The 16,949-nt window shown below is 42.3% G+C and overlaps 1 protein-coding gene across 1 annotated transcript in view; it reads right to left on the bottom strand.

Moving 5' to 3' along the window:
- LOC122549160 (neurocalcin-delta) overlaps positions 1-16,949 on the bottom strand; it is a 356,229-nt gene that overhangs the window by 247,743 nt on the left and 91,537 nt on the right. Inside the window, exon 2 of the mRNA XM_087986280.1 lies at positions 7,444-7,500. The gene's annotated coding sequence lies outside the window, so the exon portion shown is untranslated. The remainder of the gene's footprint in view (positions 1-7,443; positions 7,501-16,949) is intronic.

Genomic DNA, 16,949 nt, shown 5'->3' with positions numbered 1-16,949 from the left:
TCAGCTAGTCGGCAACTGTGCATGCACAAAGCTTGGTGGACTTTGTCACCTCAGAGTAGTGAGCTCATGAAAAGGCTTTGCCAGAGGCTGTGGATCCCCAGTTAATATTCTGTAATAGGTCCAAACCTTTGAGCGTCAAAATTATCTCGGATTTTAAAAAATGGGTTCACACTAACTTGCTGATGGCTCTACAGTCACATGAACACAAGAACTCAGTGTCTTGAGAGCTTCACTATTCCTGGGCTCTGCCACTGGAAGAATTTCAGAAGTTCGCCCAACACCTTACTGGGAAAAAAACACAGGAAATGGAAGCAGGAGCAGTATTCCCTCAACTGCATGCATGAACAGCTGCTCCAATGGTCCAATGCATGGCAATCAGTGGTCAGCATTGACTGATGGTTCCAGGCCTCAGAGGCCTGTGCAAGCAGTAAGAAAACTTAGAGGGGAACATCAAGCAGCAAGAGACCATTCAGCCCATCAAACCTACTTCACCATTCAACATGATTATGGCTGGTCTTCTACCTCAACACTATGACCATTCCCTCCCCATACCCCCAAACATTATTTAGTGTTGAGAAATCAATTTGTTTTTTAAACGCACTCCTAACTTCCACTCTTTATAATGGTAGAAAATTCCACAGGTTCACCACCCTCTGAGGGTGGGAATGTTTCTTTGTCTCCGTCATAAATACCTATCCAATATTTTGATTGTAACTCTTTGCTCTAGAGCCCTGTACCAGGTTAAGCATCTTCCTATACCTAATCTGCTCAGCCCTGTCAGAACTTTATACAATTCATTCTTCTGGACTCCAAATGAATACAGATCCATTGACCTGATCTCTCCTCTTGCAACAGGAGATGGAGAATGGAGTCTGGTGAATCTTCACTGCACTCCCTCAATGGCAATTATATATTTTCTTTGGTAAGGAGACCAGAACTGCACACACTTCAGGTGATGTTTGACATTTCACTTTTGTCTTCACTAATCCTTCAGTTCACCGTGTTGGAGCTCCTGTGATGGGTTTGATATTACACAAGAGCCTGAAATTTGCCCAGGACCCAAATCAGGAACAGAGGTCTCACTGTTAACCTTTCCAGTCTGAGCAATATGGGACTGATCCATCCATGGTGGCCTGTATGAGATTCATATGACTAACACTAACTGTAGAAATGACAGGTGTAATTTTCTTCATTAGCAATCACAGGCAGCAAATCTGCCTGCGTTCTGCATACATACAATCAAGTGAAACATTATCACCATTATTTAGAAATGAGCCAAATGAACAAAGTTTGAAGCTGACCGACCAATCCAAAGTTGTATTTGTAACAGTGCTGGCTTGGCCATGGTCTGGATGGGTATGGGGGGGGTGGTGATGATGGCAGTTATGGTGAATCCACTACAGAAATTGTTTGTAGCTGCAGCTTCCTTATACTTTGTTTTGAGCCCTTCAGACTGAAGACAGTGAATGAAAATCTGATTGGAGCAGAATTTTGTTTCTTCCAATAAGAAGACTTGATCCTTTAATCAGTGGTTAACTATTGATAGTATAAAGTGACAATGTCCAACTTGTCCCAGCCCAACAGGGAAGAGCCTGGACTCCTATCACTTGCAACACTACTTATTGGCAATCCTACATTCTGTGCCAGCACATCTCTCATTTACAGTTTTGCTAGCAGCCACACAATCTCCAATATGCCCACCGATTCACAAAACCAGCATTTTCAAATTTAATTATTTTATTAAATCACAATACTAATGCTAAGACTTATTTAAATGTAGTGCCAGCAACACCATCTGTTTTCTAGTCTTCCCTCAACATAAGGGAATGCCCTTCTCCCTCCAAATTATTTTCGACAGTAATCGGTTTCCTCTACAGAGGTTTCTAAAATGTACTTCATGTTGAGAAAGGGTTGGTTAAACTCTTTCTAAATTTTTCATAATGTAGGTGCCACCAAACCCTTCATTATGCTATGCCTACAATACCAAGGAATGAAGAGTCAGGAAAAAAGTTATTCATAAATGCAAGGTAGCAGTACTTAACATCTCTAAATACAATTTGAAACACTAACTCAAGTTAGCAAAACTAGAAAGTGACAAAATTGGGAAGGAGAGGGTCAGAAATTGTCACCTTGGAACCATGTGACTCTGATTTGTATATTAGAGTCAGATGTACAGCATGGAAACAGACCCTTCAGTCCAACCCGGAACTGCCTCAGACTGGGAATCAGTGACAGAAATCCTATCGGCATCCTCTGCCTCCTCAAATTAGGCAGGCCCAGCACTCAGTGTCAAGAGTAATTCCGATTCCATTTGTCATCAAGCCCACTCCATTTCCAAACAGTGAAGAAGAGAACAAAATTGGACAAATTCATCTGACCCTATATGAGACGAGACTTTATACAGAAAGGAAGTTCTTCTATTCTGTCTGTCTGTCTGTCTTTTATCCCTACTTCTGTACGTCATTAATGGCTAATTCAATTTTCAAATTTTTTTCACCTTTCTTTTCCAAGTCATACATCTGTGCTTTACATTTACAGTGCCGTGTTCCTGAGAATATTACATGGTAACTCTGATTTCTCTTTCAGAATGTTGGGTTTATTCTGCCACTTTGGCCATTGGCCAATGGTCTTTTTTGTCTTTTTTTTTTCTGGTACTTGCAGTCTCACGAAGTTGAGCCAGCAAGCAGGTCAATAGGCTTCCCAAGATTATTTTGCTATTCATGACTGATCTGACTGTAGGTTTGAGAGAAGAAATTCCACCTAATCTCCAATTTAAATGGGAGATGCCTTATTTTGAAATTATACCCTGATGTTCTATATTTCCTCACAAGGAGTATCATCCTCTTAAGAGCTACTCTGTCAACTCCCTTCAGAATCTTATTTTTCAATGATCTCCTTTTTTATTCTAAGCGATAAAGAGTAAACGTCTTAAGAGTATAATCTATTTATTATTCTTTCTACAAATCTTTTCAACATTAGACAAACTTTCATCCCAAGAATAAGCTTGATTTACCTTCTCCAAATGCTTGCAATGCAGGTATGTCCATGAGACCATAAGATATAGGAACAAAATTAGGCCACTCTGCCCAGAGTCTCATCTGCCACTCGATCAAGGATTATATTTCTAAACCCCAATCTCCTGCTTTCCTCCACCCCTTGATATCTAAGAATTAGTAATCTATCGATCTGTCTTAAAGACACTCAATTGCTTGGCCTGCACAGCCATCTGCGGCAAGGAGTTCCACAGATTCATCACCCTCTAGCTGAAGAAACTCCTCATTTCAGTGCTAAAAGGTCAATCTTTCACACTGAGGTTGTGCCCTCGGATTCTACTCTCTGCTACTAGTGGAAACATTTTCTCCACATCCACTCTATCTAGGCCTCAGTATTCTGAAAATTTCTTCTAAACTCCATCAAGGCCCAGAGTCCTCAACAGCTCCTCATAAGACAAGTCTTTCACTCTCAGGATCATTCTTGTGGACCTGCTCTGGTCCCCTCCAAGGCCAGCATATCCATCCTTTGACATGGGGATGAACACTACTTACAATATTCCAAAGGTGATCTGACCAGAGCCTTATACCTCAGCAAAATATGTCCAGTCTTGTATTCTAGCCCTCTTGAATTGAACGCCACCATTCCATTTGTATTCCTCACTGCCAAGTGATCCTACATGTTAACTTTAAGAGAATCCTGAACTACGAAAATTGACACACTTATTCTTCCTAACAAAGTGCACATCCTCACATTTTCCCACAGTGGATAGGCTAGGGAATGGTCAAAGAAGGGGCAGATGGAATACAAAGTCCATCTGCAGCCTCCCTACCTCAACATGAGCTGCCCCTCCATCTATCTTTGTCACCTGAAAACCTAGCAACAATGCCTTCAGTACCTTCATCCAGATCATTAATGTGTAACATGAACAGTTAAGTTTCAAACAATGACCCCTGCAGAACTCCACTAGTCAGCGACTGCCATACTCAAAGATCCCTTTATCCCTACTCCTTGCCTTCAGCCAATCCTCGATTCATGCAAGTACTTGACACTAACATCATGGCCTTATTTTTGGCACCTTGTTAGGTCCACGTCCCCAACCAACCCACCCTCCGCTCCCAGCACCGTCCGCTGACATCGCAAGTAGTGCAAGTCCAGGAACTCCTCACCTACGTTCGGGACACTATCCACGCCCTCCACCTCCTCCATGACTTTCGTTTCTCCGGCCCCCAGTGCCTTATCTTCGCCATGGACATCCAGTTCCTATACACATCTATCCGCCGTGATGAAGGCCTCCAACCCTTCCGTTTCTTCCTCTTCCACTGACACTCATTCAATTGGCTGAACTGACTCTCACCCTCAACAACTTTTCCTTCCAATCCTCCCACTACCTCCAGACCAAAGGGGTAGCCATGGGCCCCAACTATGCCTGTCTCTTTGTCGGGTACATGGAACATTCCATCTTCTGCAGCTACACTGGGACCATTCCCCACCTTTTCCTCCGCTACATCGATGACTGCTACCTCATGCTCTGACAAGGAAGTTGAACAGTTCATCAACTCCACAAACACTTTCCACCCTGACCTCAAGTTCACCTGGACCATCTTGGACACCTCCCTCACTGCCTCTCCAGTGACCAACTCAACATGGACATCCACTACAAACCCACAGCTACCTGGACTACACCACCTCCCATCCTGCCTGCTGTAAAAATGCTATCCCTTATTCGCAATTCCTCCACCACATCTGCTCCAGGAGGACCAATTCCACCAGAGAACATCCCAGATGGCCTCCTTCTTGAGAGACCAATTTCCCCTCCCATGTGGTTGACAATGCCCTCCAGCGCATCTTCTCCACTTCCCACACCTCCACCCTTAGAACCCCACTCCAATGTTCGAACTCCACTGGTCCTCACCTTCCACTCCACCAACCTCCTGATACATTGCATCTTTCTCTGCCATTTCTGCCACCCACAAACAGACCCCACCACTGGAGATATATTTCCCTCCCCACCCCTATTTGTCTTTTGGAGAGACCATTCCCCCCTGTGACTCCCTTGTCAGGACAAAGTCCAGGTGAACTAAATACCAAATCCAGTTCAGAAAACAAAACCAAAAAGGGGAATGAAAGGAAGATCAATTTGCATTTTTATTGCACCTTTCACAACCACAGGACATCCCAACATGCTTTACAGAACTTAGTACAATGAACCATATTTAAGAAGTAGTCACAGTTGCAATACTGAGAATGCAGCAGCTAATTTGTGCACAGCAAAAGCTCCCATAAACATGATCATTGACAGAGGGTCTGCTTGATGATGTTATTTGAGGCATAGACTCCCACAGACAGCCCAGGATGGGAGGGGGATGAGTGGTGGTTTAATAGAACTAACAAACTGGTGTGCCAAGGAATAGGTAACATCCACTGACCCATCGATTCTCCAACTGACTTTCAACTTCTATTTCTGAACAGAACTGCTGAAGTTTAAAAGTTCAATAAAATTAAAAGGAGTATATAGTTTGAGGCTGTGTAGGCTGGCTAGATGATGCTGCAGTTCTTGTCGAGGTGGTCATGCTGGGTACAGTGCTTCCTAAAAGATCTGCCTGCAGAACCTGATGTAGTTACAGTCACTTGCATCTAAATAAAACAGATTGTGTGGACAGAAGAATGAATGCCCTTTGGTTCTTCTGTTTTTGACATGCTGGCTGCAGATGCTTAAAACACAAATGGATGACCTTCTCCATCCAACTGCTCAGGGATCCAAATAAGGTCATGACTAGGTGTTTTCCAACTGCAGCTTGACTGAATATGGTTAATGTACAATCCCAAGACATTGTTTTTAGTGGGCTGGTATCAGAATGTAGAAGGTACAATGAGAGGTTTTGTAGCCAACCTTTGCTGTGCATTTGATTTACTGGAATGTGGTTCTCATATGCACCTGGTGGCACGGGTGGCACAGTGGTAAGCACTGCTGCCTCACAGCAGCAGAGACCTGGGTTCGATTTCAGCCTTGGGTGACTGTGCAAACTCCGCACAGACAGACATTAAGATTAGTGGATTGGCCATATTAAAATTGCCCATACTGTCTACGATGTGTAGGCAATGTGGATTAGCCAGGGGAAATATAGGGTGGGTGGCGAGGTGGATTGCTCTTCGGAGGGCAAGTTCGAATTCAATGGGCTGAATGGCCTCTATCTGCACTATAAATGCTATTTTTTTTAAAAAGCCAGTAGACTGTAAAAATAATATTTGTGTGTAAAGCAGGTTATTATGACACCAGTAGCTGCACACTAGGAGGTACTGACCTATGCTCTAGCCATTTCCATACACATTCAGATTGGATTCCTGGCTGTTTGCTTGTAAACATCAATCAGCAAGTTTAGGACCAGCTCAGTTTGAAAAATAATGGTTTTAATGTGATGATTTCAGTGTAATAGATTTTGTCTATTTGATTATAAACTCAATGGCTTTCCAATGATCTTAGATACTTCAGCGGCACAACAATGTCTTTCCTCTCCAACAAAAAGTCTATCAATAATTAAATTTGATTATGGAAAAATATGGTACTTTATGAATAGGCTTTGTTTGTTTGAGTTTCTTCAAAGGATTTGAAACAATACCTCTATCTGAACTTACCTCAGGAGTAGATGTTAGTCTGACACTAACTGCCTTACACCATGAAAGAACTGAACAACCCATTTGCACTTTTATTTTTTTTGCTATGCATATGTCACAATTTATATCAAAGCTTGCAAAGATCACAGCAACAAAAATACTTCAGATCTGAAGCAACAGCAGAAAATGCTGGAAATACATAACAGGTCAGAACAGACATATTGGTACTGAGTGTGTAGATCCATTATTAGAACAGATGGTTTACACATGTGTGGCACTGCACTGAAAGCTGTTCACCAACCACAAACAACAAAGAAAATTATCAATGCTTTTGGTGTAACTAAAAAGCAGAAAATGCTAGACTTACTCAGTAAGTCATTCCTGAAGAAGGGCTTATGCCCGAAACGTCAATTCTCCTGCTCCTTTTGATGCTGCCTGACCTGCTGCGCTTTTCTAGCAATACATTTTTCAGTTCTGATCTCCAGCATCTGCAGTCCTCACTTTCTCATACTCAGTAAGTCAGGCAGCAGCAAATGTGGAATATGCCACCAAGGGAACATCCCTCCTCCTCTTCAAGTGGTGCCCTAGAGCCGTCTACATCCGAGTGGGCATTTAGGACCCCAGTTTATAGGCTCATGAGAGAGACAGCATTTTGTTCATACTTAACTCGATGTTTTTTAACCAACCTGTTCAGAGATGTTATGACACTTCTAGAGCAGGTAGGATTTCAACCCACGTTGTCTATACTTAATTCTAATAATCCTGCCACAAAGCACATCACTAGACAAAAGCTGACCTGCAGCCACTCAGTAAATTAATTCTCATTTAGGTTCCTACCTGGTAGTTCTCTTCACTTATCTCTTCTTTCAAGCTGCAACCTTGGGCTTCTGTTCCCTGCAAGAAATAACATCAAGTTCATTGTGAACTCATGCTTCTGAAAGGGGGCACACCTTTCAAACACAAAATTCCAGTGATGGCGGGGGGGGGCATGAGTTTTAAATAATGCTTAGAATATAAAGTACCACAAAGTATCTGCACTTTCAAAGTTCATCATTAGAAGCACAAAGTTACCCATAAAGCACACAAGCTCATTCATTCCTTACAGTTATTAGCACAGTCTTATGACGATTGAAGGACTATTCTGTCACTAAACAAATACACACTGTAAAATGCACATAAGTTACACTTGCTATCACCATTACAGCTGCAATAAAAGCAGTAATTCAGCTAAAATAAGCAAATCTGAAATAAAAAAATCTAGGCTCAGTAAATGGTTGCTGTGAAAACCTAGCCGGTTCACTCATCCTTTCAGACAAGAAATTTGGCATTATTTCGGATTCCAGACTCCCAGCGTGTGATGGATTCTTAACTTCCCTCTGAAATGACATGGCTGAGCCACTTACTTGTACCAAACTGCTAGATAAAAGTGTAGAGTAAGAATAAAACCAGACACAATCCAGCATCGACAAAGGCACGCCTAGCCCATCAATCCCATTAGCCTATGCAGCAACGTGTGTCAAAATTGGGACAGCTGTACTACAGACTAGTCAGACATTAACCTGACAGTCATAACCGCCTAGAAAGGCACTATCCTGGACTCCTTCAAACACAGTCCCTGGGTATGAAGCAGGATTTACCTTCTAGAGTTGGTAGCACAGTGGTATATAGTCAGGAAGAATTTGACCTAGAATCTAATCCCAATGGAATCTCATAACATCAGGTCAAGTACAGGCAAGGAAAGCTCTTGCTGATCACTGTAACATGGGTAGGCAGCTCACTACGCTGTTATGAACTGCTGCCAATGGGGAGGATGGCTACTGTCAGCCACTTTAACAGTAAGGAACCACACAGTGGGCTTCCTTAGAGTGGTAAAGGAAAGTCACTACCTGGTCTACACTGGCAGTTAACAAGGTATAATACATTTCATGTTAGTAACTAGCTACATTTTACATTGATTTGATAGACATTATTCAAGACACAGGAGGATCAGTTGTTGGGCCTCACTCCTTTGTGTTCCTAAACTGTGCTGACAAGAAGTGTCTATAACCTCATCGCAGGGAGCGGATTAACAGCACATTTCAGAATTAACCCTTTCAGATCCATGCACGAATCTCCTCCAAAGATTTATTTTACAACAGCTATATTCTACATTATTCCATTGACCAAATTTCATTTTTAAAATTCCATTTACCAAAACCCATTTTGCTCCACGGCTTGGAGTTTACAAATTGAGGCAGTTTGGAGCTTTCTCTTTGGTCTCAGAAGACTGGTAGTTTGCTGGGAGGAAGATGGTTGTCTTTGATGCTCTTCCTGGCAGTCTGGGGGTTGTGGGGCTGTTTAAACTGGAGGTCCTTTAACTAGAGGACAAATATATTTACTTGTTCAGCTTGTAAATTAGTACATGAAGAAACTAGTTGATGTTATTTCCCTGTTCAAGAAAGGGAATAGGAATAATCCTGGGAATTACACACCAGATTTATGTCAGTGGTGGGCAAAATACTGGAGAGGATTCTGAGAGACAGGATTTGATTATTTGGAAAACCATAGTTTGATTAGAGATGGGCAGGTCATGCCTCACAAATCTTATTGAATTCTTTGGGAATGTGACAAAACATGTTGATGAAGGCTGAACAGTGGATGTAGTGTACATGGATTTTAGCAAGGTTTTTGATAAGATTCCTTGTGGTAGGTTCACACCGAAAGTAAGGAGGCATAGGATACAGGGAAACCTGTCTATCCGGATACAGAATTGGCTGGCCCATAGACAGAGGGTGATAGTGGATGGAAAGTATTCAGCCTAGAGCTCAGTGAACAGTGGTGTTCCACAGGAATCGGTTCTGGGACCTCTGCTTTTCGTGATTTTTATAAATGACTTGGATGAGGAAGTGAAAAGTAGTTTAGTAAGTTTGCCAATGATATGAAGGTTGGTGGAGGGTTGTTTATAGGTCGCAACAGGACATGGACAGGATGCAGAACTAGGCTGATAAGTGGCAGATGGAGTTCAACCTGGAAAAGTGTAAAGTTATTTGGCAGATCGAATTTAATATAGAATACTGGGTTCAAGACAGGATTCTCAGCAGTGTGGAGGAACAGAGGGATCTTGAGGTCCATGTCCATAGATCCCTCAAAGTTGCCACCCAAGTTGCTAGGGCTGTTAAGGCATAATGTGTGTTGGCTTTCATTAGCAGGGGGATTGAGTTTAAGAGCCACTGAGTTATACTGCAGCTCAACAGAACCCTGGTTAGACCGCAATTAAATATGGTGTTCAGTTCTGGTTGCCTCATTAAAGGAAGAATCTGAACGCTTTAGAGAGGGTGCAGAGGTGGTTTACCATGACCCTGCCTGGACTGGAAGGCATGTCTTATAAAGAAAGGTTGAGGGAGCTAGGGCTTTTTGCATTGGAGTGAAGGAGAATTGGAGTGGAGTGGAGTGAAGATTGCAATGTTCTAATTCTTCAGATACTCAAGCAGTCCACTTCCAAATATAGTAAGATCTGGACAACATCTAGGTATGGGGTCATATGTAGCATTTGCACCACACAAGTGCCAGGCAATGACCATCTCCAAGAAGAGAATCTAACTATCTCCAATTGATTTTCAACAGTAACGTCATCACGGAATCCTCCATAAATCAACATCCTAATGTTAGGTTCCCTTTGAGATTCTTACACACTTGACGTAACTGCAATACTGAAACTTTATTGCTGGAACAGCACAGCAGGTCAGGCAGCATCTAGGGAACAGAAGATTCGATGTTTCGGGCACATGCCCTTCTTCAGGAATGAGCAAACTGCAATACACCAACTGTGAAGGCCACGACTTAGTTCAGCAAGTACCAGCCTTTGGAGAATCACTTAATACTCTTCGTGATGCTTGCAAAGCATGTCAAGTTGAAGGTCCCTGAATGAAGGAACCGTCCTCCCTTTATACGGGGTTTTACATCAGTCAGTCATGCACGCAAGACACAACCCCCTGTCACTCCCCCATAGTCACATGCCATCCAAAAACAATGTAAAGTGATTACATTATTTCCAGAAACAAAATGTGAGATTAGGTTATTCCTTAAACTGTAGCATTTAAAGAGTATGATTAGATTGTCACATCCTGCCTGCAATACAAAAAAACCCCACCCCCACCCCAGCACATCCAATTTCTTACATGTCAGCAGAACAAATTAACCCTTTAACATATCATTCCCTCCTCTTAAGAGTTATCTTTAACCAGAAACTGAACTGGACTCGCCAAATAAATATTGCAACAAGAGCACATTACAGGATAGGCATCTTGCAGCAAGTAACTTGCCTCGCGACCCCCCCAAAGTCTGTTTACCATCTACAAAGCACAAGTCAGGAGTGTGAAGAAGTACTCTTCCCACTTCCCTGGATGGGTGCAGCTCCAAAAGCAAAGACTGACACCATCCAGGACAATGCAGCCCACTTGCTTGACACCTTTATTCAATATTTACTCTATCCACCAACACAGTGAACAATCTGCAATTTGCACTGCAACAACTCAAAAAGGTTCCTTTGACAGTAACACTCAAACTAATAACCACAACAACTTGGAAGGAACGGGGCAGATGAATGAAGATTGCCCTCCCAGCTTCATACCAATCCTGACTTGGAATTGTATTGCTGTACTTTCACTAGTCAATGGGTGAAAATCCTAGGACTCCTTCCTTACAGCACTGAGTCTAACTGCATCACAGAGGACTGCACCTATTTCAAGTAAAAAGCTGTTCAAAGCCACCTTCTGAGGGGCAATCGTTGATCAGCAATAATTGCTGGTCTATACAACAAAATGCACATTGCAAGAAGGTACAATAAAATTGCTTGGATTGTATAGGTGAGACTTAAAGCAGGTGCAAGCGACAGAGGATTACAGGGAAAATTCCTTGGCAGTTGAAAACACGGCCATGAAATAGTACAAAGGAAATCAAACTTGGCCAGGAGACCAAAATTGGAGGAGAGTAGTGATGGAGAATATCCATCAATACAATTATCATTTAGATTATCGCCGTTGCAACAACACATTCTCTCTCCTGAGGATTTGTCAGCCCTGTGGAAAACAATAATATCTCAGGATGATGCTTAAGGTACAACAAGGTGATGACCCAAAACCACAGATCATACTTTCAGAAATAGAAAATCAGCAGTATGAAGCAGAGAGATTCTAATTCATCAAAACATGCACTCCAGCTTTACACACTGACCTGGTCAACATATAAAAAGTGAGGTATAATGGGGAATTTAAAAAGAATAAGCAACTGAGTCTGGCCTGCACTGTTGAGGCGCTTACCTTCTCTGTACTTTACTCAAAACATACAAGTAAAAGGAGAGGAAAATTACACCTGCACTGCCCCTAAAGTTCACTGTAGTCCACGTGTACCAATGCAACTCAGACAAAAGATATCCTGGAGACAGTACATATGTACAAATAAATAGAGGAAAGCCTGTGGTCCAAGATCTATTAAAATATCAGAGATAGGAAACTTCAGATGTACTTTCCTGAAATTGATCTGATTGCCTTCCAGATAGCCAGACTGCTGAATCCCTCTGGGGCATTAAGATGGGGAACGAACACAGCATCAACAATACTCAGGTTTCTCTCCTTGGGCAGTACTTTCATAAATGAGGAATGGAAGCTTTGTGTGCAGGCTCAGTCACTCTCAGGAAATCTCAATTCCCCAGATGGAAGCATGGAGAAAATCTACTTTGCGGTGCTTTGAATAAAAAGTTAAGAACTGACAGCACAAAGGATGAGAAAGGCTCTGACCTGCAGTAGGAGAATTCAGGCTCAGTAAATATTTGAGCTGAACCCACTAGTAAGAGAACAAATACAGTAATATTTCTCCACAAAATCAATGGAGAGGATGTGCAAAGCAGTGCACTGGGAGATTGTGGACAGGAAATCATCTCAGTCATTAAAAAGCAAGGTAGGAAGTTAATCGAAAAAAGTGTGGCATAGGAAAAGCATAACACGTCAGGCAGCATCCAAGGAACAGGAGAGTCAATGTTTTAGGCGTAAGTCCTTCATCAAGGAGTTAATTAGATAATAAGGATTCTGAATGGATATGGAAAAGGACAGGTGTCGGATTGAAAAGACAAAAAAAGGGTTGCCCTCTTCAACAGAATGACAGAGGATTTGATGAGCTAAAGTGCCACCGTTGCTGCTAGGTTTCTTCAGAGTAACATAATGCAGATGCTGCTGTTTTCCTAAAAGCTAAGTTTCTGGTTCCTGTGCCAGTGCATTCCTAAAGAATAATAGCTCACCCCTCATTTCTGACATCTGCTATTTCTCAGCTGCTGCCAAACAGAACACTTCACTCCGTTGAAACACTGCTTCTCGTCAGTCTCGATAATGTTAACGTTTCTATAAGGGACCGTTAACCCAACATTAATCGCAACACAACTCACACCTGCAGTGTAGAGAAAAGTGGTGAATGACATGGAGGCATAAAACTGCTTACAAGTTCATTTCAATAAGGGCAATCCAACAATAAAAATGGAAAATACCAGAAATATTCTTCAGTTCAGTCAGCAGCAGCCAGCGAGAATATTCATCAGAAAAACATTAGACTAGAATCACTGACTTGTCTGTCTCTGCATATCTATCTCAGTCACCTGAATGCATTAACAGGTTCCGAGACCTGCTCAAAATCTGTTTTCCAAAGTCACATCAAATAGAAACTTGACCGACAATAAAATATTGCCTTTAAGTGCTGAACTGGGAAAACATTACTCGTTTTCGCTCATCTGATGTAAAGGTCATTAACACATCGTTCAATTTCTGATATGTCAGCTCTCTCACCAGTGAGAATTCTCCCAGACTGTCCATTTTCTCCAGAGTGTCTTTACCAGCCACTGGAAGTATTCTTAAACGTGAAACTTTTACAAAAGAATATCAAATCCTTTGTAAGAAAAGTTGTGCTTACACTGCCTTGTTCAAGCTGCAGTCCTGTTGGTGATGAGTGGGTCTCTGGTTAACACTTCAACATATTTTATCAAGAAGATCCCTGTTAAAACGAACACAGGAACTGTAGAGATTGTAACAAGGTCAGCCAGGTTGATCTCAGAATGACTTCCCTCATTGGAGCTGTTAATCTGGTCCAATTAGGGAGATCTGGCTGACAGATATAAATAAGTATCATAAAATGTATAAGCTACACATGTATACATTAATAAAGTGACGAGCTTTAAAATAAAAGGAGTGTCAGGTGTTCTGTTCACTTTAGGAGCCAACTTCAAGCTAGCTGAATCTGTGTCATGTAGTGCATCAGTAAACAAACGGTGATCTGGTGACAGGTTACTGGCCCCTGTGGAGTTATTTGTGGCAAAAAGAGAGAAAAACACATCCCTGTACAGAATCACTTGCTACAGTTGTCATCTTTGAATTGGGGTAAGCATTTCTGGCATCATGCCATTATTTGGGAAGTTTGACTCAGTCGATTCTTTTGAAGACTGGGACCAAGTATGTGGAAAGAATGAGGTACTTCGCCGGGCAGATAAAAGCAATGAATAATTCTCCTGACATCTTGTGGCCTTGCTGCTTTTTCAGTTATTTGGAGCCTAACTTAGCCTGTGGCACCAGATACTAAAATCTTCCAAATGTTGATGGATTTAATTAAGGAATGCATTTTGTTCTGCTATAATGTGGCAGTTCCGTTCTCATGCAATCCCATGTTATTAGAAAATCGCGTATTAGTAGCACCATTTAAACTAATGGGACTGGGATCGCATTATAACAAATACATGCTTTAAAAGTTTGCACTTTAGAAACAGTGTCCCCAGTTCGTCAATCGTGTTTAGTGAATTCACATTAACAAAATGCACGTTATATCAGAATGACCTGTAATACAACCCCAAACCTCCTTTAATTCGGAGACACTAACGGGTTTTACTCTGAAGGTATAAGCAGCAGCTAGTTCAGTTACCACTGATTGTAGTAAAAGGCTCAGGCCCAAAGTGATGGGGCAAAATTGCTTCAAAATAATTCAATTCGATTGGCTCAATATTTTGATTAGAAAATGGCTGCCTGACTGAAGTCTTAATAAAATATCAAGATATTTTTCAGGAAGGTCTAAGGACTATCAAAGCCATATTATGTGTTGACCAAGAAACAATTCCACAATTCTGCAACCCAGCATCCACAGGAAAAGGTAGAGGCAGAAAGCCAAGTAATCATCAAACCAGTACGGATTGCAGAATAGGCAGCACCAGTTGCACAGATTGTGAAGCCCGACAGTTCGGTTCACCTTTGTGGGGATGTCAAAAAAAACAGTAATCCGCTTTTCGCAACTGGATCGATACCCAATCACTCGTATAGAGGGCTATACAGAAAACCGGCAGGAGGAGGGTGGGGGCAGCTGTCCCTCACAATGCTGAGCAGGTGCAGTGCATACCTGCAATTGAGATTACATAAGCATTCCCAGAAGTATGCCACAATTAGTACCCATAAGGGTTTGTACCAACATACAAAACTGACTTTTGGGGTACCAGCTTGCCCCATTTTTCCAGCGGATGATGGTAAATATTTTACAAGGTCTACCCCAATTCCCCATTTATCTGACTGAAGTGCTAATAACTGGGTAGACAATAAAAAGCTTGAGAGAACATGGTCATAGTGCTTAAACATTTCTCCAAGGCAGATCTACACCTTAGGATGGAAAAATGTGTGATCCAGACATACCAAGCGACCTACTTGGGCTACAGAATCAACAAGACTAGTTATACCCACTGGAAGATAAGGTGAGGGCAATCAAAAGGATCCTGGCTCCCACATCTGTACCAGAGCTTAGGTTTTTCCTCGGGTTGGTGAATTAGATTAGATTAGATTCCCTACAGTGTGGAAACACGCCCTTCGGCCCAACAACTCCACACCAACCGCTGAAGAGTAACCCACCCAGACCCATTTCCCTCTGACTAATGCACCTAAAACTATGGGCAATTTAGCATGGCCAATTCACCTGGCCTGCACATCTTTGGATTGTGGGAGGAAACTGGAGCACCTGGAGGAAACCCACGCAGACACGGGGAGAATGTGCAAACTCCACAGACAGTTGCCAGAGGCTGGAATCGAACCTGGGACCCTGGTGCTGTGAGGCAGCAGTGCTAACCATTGAGCCACCGTGCCGCCCGAACTATTACAGAAAGTTCATACATATCTTGGTTTACATCCTCACACCCTTACATCCGGTATTAAAAAAGGGTCAGCCTTGGAAATGGTCTTGTAGCCAACATGTAGTCTTTAGGGAAGTGAAGCAGAATCGGCATCTAAGGTGTTGGCAAACTATGATCCCAGGTGAGGTGGTGCTTACATGCAATGTCTCCCCATACATTAACAGGGTAGTGTTGGCTCACCAGTGGAGAGGAACACCCAATTACATATCTTTCCAAATGAAAATATGCCCAGAGAAGGAAGGTTTAGCCTTCCTTTGGTGTGGGAAAATTCCATCAATACCTTTACAGATAAACTTGTAACAGTAACAGACTGCAAATCTTTGCTAGGTCAACTTAAAGTGGATAGGGTTGTGCTGCCAATGGCTTCAGGCTGAATTCAGCTGCGGGCTCTTATTCTGAATGCGTACAATTACAAATTGGAACAGTCCAAGTAGGAAATGTGGATGCCTTGAGCTGCCTCCCACTAGCAGGCTGACCACCAGTAGAGCCTCCCCTGGAAGAGTCCATTCTGATTTTAAACTTTCTGGATGCCCTCCAGTCACTGCTAACAAAATCAGACTGAACATAACAAGGTCTATTCCTGACAAAACCAAAATACCTGGTGGTGATGGGGGAAACCAACCAGCATTGAAACCTTTCTGAACCCGATGTGACATGATCAGTCAAGGATAGCATAATATTATGGGGAGCAAGAGAGATTGTCCTGAGTAAAGGTCAGTGCCAAATACTGGCTGAACTCCACCTGGATCATCCAGGGGTTTCCAAGTTGGTGAGAGATGAAGTCTGATGGCCAGGATTGGATGCTGACACAGCTGCATTTGTGCAATGCCTAGAATGCCAACAACAATTAAACTACCGCCAATATTAACATTTCAGCACAAGCATTAGAAATTGTGCATGCAGTGAGCATTAGGGAGGATAATCACAACGATAGTCATACAGCATGGAGACAACTACCCCATGCCAACAATGTTCCCAAACTGATCTGGTCTCAGTTGCCTGCAATTGACCAATATTCCTGCAAACCTTTTTTATTCATGTACTTATCCAAATGTCTTTTAAACAACGTAACTGTAGTTGCATCCACTACTTTCTCCGGCAATTTAGTCCACACAAACCACTGTGCGTAAAAAAGTTGCCCCTCATGTTCTTTTTAAATTTTTCT

Source organism: Chiloscyllium plagiosum, unplaced genomic scaffold (genome assembly GCF_037043375.1).
Source record: "Chiloscyllium plagiosum isolate Xiang-an unplaced genomic scaffold, Cpla_swu_hap1 HiC_scaffold_4, whole genome shotgun sequence".
In the NCBI taxonomy this organism is placed as follows: domain Eukaryota; kingdom Metazoa; phylum Chordata; class Chondrichthyes; order Orectolobiformes; family Hemiscylliidae; genus Chiloscyllium; species Chiloscyllium plagiosum.
This window is presented reverse-complemented; position numbering and strand designations above follow the sequence as displayed.